At 32.8% G+C, this 3031-nt stretch overlaps 1 non-coding gene across 1 annotated transcript; it reads left to right on the forward strand.

The window, feature by feature from the left end:
* Window positions 1-1839: 1839 nt before the first annotated feature.
* Window positions 1840-1992, forward strand: LOC119865428. The gene has a single exon (XR_005369106.1). It is a non-coding gene; the product is annotated as a small nucleolar RNA SNORA62/SNORA6 family (small nucleolar RNA).
* The last annotated feature ends 1039 nt before the right edge of the window (window positions 1993-3031 follow it).

Genomic DNA, 3031 nt, shown 5'->3' on the forward strand with positions numbered 1-3031 from the left:
CTCCTAGGTGTTCTTAGGGATTAAATTAGATAATGCATAAATGGTTTGAGATACTTCTTGTTGATAGTATATAATGAATAATGAGGAGGAAGATTTGGTTCATACGTAATTAGAATGTACATAAGTATATGTAGATTGTGTATGGATGGACCAAAAACTCTATAATTTACCAAAAACTTATTTAAATGAAGAAATTTAATTCTTAGGACAATCAAGATGTGCATGTCAAAACACATATGAATAAGGCTTGATAGTAATTTTGTTAAATTGCTTTCAGTCTCATTTGGAATAGAATCATAAATGAAGCATACCTGGTACTCATGAATACCGGGTATACAGAGAAATTCTTGTGCATGAGAGCGACTTTGGACTTTGGAGTTTTAAGTCTTTGTTCTACTACCCTTTTTAATGGAATGATACGATATATAATGAATGGTTAACAGTGATGGCAGATCAACAGGCAAAGATAAACACAAAAATGATACAAGACAGAGTGTTCCTGTTCAATATCTTCCAAGTAGTTGCAGATTTAGATTGCTTCTAGGCATCCAGGCATCTGAGCTATCACCAGGAATATCTAAATTGCTTTCTCACAGGTTCTACAAAGCACTCTCTTTACTTTATCTACTCATTTTAGATGGCACCTCATTGAATTTCTCCTAGCCAATTTACTTTCTGCAAAGCTCACATTTCTCTTACAATAGAGAAATTTCTTTAGCTCTACTCTTTTAACTTTAGCTTAATAGCATGGGGGCTTTCGTTAAGTTTCACTGTCAGCAGAACAGCACAAATTTAACATTTACGTGATCCATTTCTACTAAATAAAAAAAGGGGAAAGTGTTATGCCGAGGGCAATGTGGGTATTAATTTTCTCTATGGTTTATACAATTACTTGAATGCATCCTTAAAGAAAACTAATATATTGATCAAACCTAATTAGCTTTAATTTACATAAAACTGTCATAGCATGAGTTACTTGTATGCTTTAGAAAAACAAAAGGTTTCAGTGAAAAAAAAGCCATGGAATTCAGACTCACTGGCATACAAAATATCTAAAGTTTGAGTAATATGAGACTAAAATTCTAATCTTATTATAAGAAAATTATTTAATGACAAAATAATATTAAATTTGAATTGTTTTAAATTGTTATATAACACATTTTTTTAAATATAAGTATCCATATTTCAGTTTTTAAACAAATGGAAAAATAGAAATAAAAAAATTCACCAAATACCATTCTCAAAGATAAAGAGTAAGAATATTACCCTGGTGAATCTTCTTCCAGACTTTACCTACGCACACACACATGCACACACACATGCATATGCAATGTCTGTTCTACTCATTCAGTTTTATAATCTCTTTTTTCATTTAACATGAACTCATTAAGATGTTCTCTTGTCATTTCTTCATGCAAAAAATATTTACCTAGCAAATATTATTTGCCACAACAATGCTACTTATGTTATAAACAAAAATGTACAGAACAGCAAATTAGTCCCTTGTGGAATTTATATTCTGATTGAACAGACAGTTAATGAACAAGAACAATTGAAGAAATAACTAAAAAATATATATTTTTGTATATTTGCGTGGGCATAATTACAAATAATGAAGAAACTTATAAATAAAGGATAATCAAGACCTGAATGGAATAGATTCAAAATTAAGGTAGCTAAAGATGATATTTTCTAGGTGACATTTATGCTGGACTTTGAAATAGTATGTAATAGCAAACATGCTGTGTCACATAAGAGTAATCTAAGCCAAAGGAAGCAAGCATGAAGGTCCTACATAGCAAAGTTTATTTAGAAAAAGCAAAAAAATATACCAGTTCCACTGCACATGGGCAGAGCTTGGAGTTGAGGCCACTGGCTGGCTGATGACTCACAAGTGTAGGTTGTGTGCTACATGAGAGGCAAGTTTTTTGCTAACACCACAAGGGTCTCTGGTCCAATGAGTAGAGTTTAGTGGCAAGTCTTGCTACAGTTAAAGAAAGAAGAAAAAAAGAAAGAAAGAAAAAGAAAGAAAGAAAGAAAGAAAGAAAGAAAGAAAGAAAGAAAGAAAGAAAGAAAGAAAAAAGAAAGAAGAAAGAAAGAAAGAAAGAAAGAAAGAAAGAAAGAAAGAAAGAAAGAAAGAAAGAAAGAAGAAAGAAAGAAAGAAAGAAGAAAGAAAAAGAAAGGAAGAAGGAAGGAAGGAAGGAAGGAAGGAAGGAAGGAAGGAAGGAAGGAAGGAAGGAAGAAGGGAAAGAAAGGAAGAAAGAAAGAGAAAGAAAGGAAGAAAGAAAGAAAAAGACCAAAAAGCCTATTCCCATTCTAGGCCTTAAGAATTTAGGACTACCATTCTCCCTCATGAATCCATTTGTCATGTAAGAAGTTGAACTGCCCTAAGAGCATGACACCGAGAGGAAGCTCCAGCTAGCCACAAGGAGAGACCATATGGAGGAAAACTGAAACATCAGACATAAAAGCAAAGCTATCTGTGATGTTCCATTCCAGCTCAGTCACCAGCTGACTGCAGCTAATTGAAGCGCCCCAGCTAATAAGATATATAAAACATAACTACCCAGTCAATCCTTGCTCAAATTCCTGACAAACCAGATTATAAAAAGTAATAAAATAATTGTTTTATGCCACTTAATCTGGGGGTGGTTAGTTTCACAGAAATAAAGGCAAGAGTAAACCTATACAGGCAGACCTTATTTTATTGCACTGCACTTTACTGTGCCTTGTGGATATTGATTTGTTTTTTGTAGCAATCTTGCATGAAACAAGTCTAAAGGCACCATTTTTTTTGTATACCATTTGCTCACTTCCTGTCTCTGTGTTGCATTGTGGTAATTTTTGCAGTATGTCAAGCTTTTTTACTATTATTATGTCTGTTATGGTGACTTGTAATCAGTGATTATGACTCCCTAAAAGCTCAGACTATGGTTAGCATTTCTTAGCAATAAAGTATTTTTTAAAATTAGGGTATTTTTTAGACATAATGCTATTGTACTCTTAATAGACTACAGTATAGTGTAAACAT

This window comes from Canis lupus, chromosome 13, assembly GCF_011100685.1.
Source record: "Canis lupus familiaris isolate Mischka breed German Shepherd chromosome 13, alternate assembly UU_Cfam_GSD_1.0, whole genome shotgun sequence".
In the NCBI taxonomy this organism is placed as follows: Eukaryota; Metazoa; Chordata; class Mammalia; order Carnivora; family Canidae; genus Canis; species Canis lupus.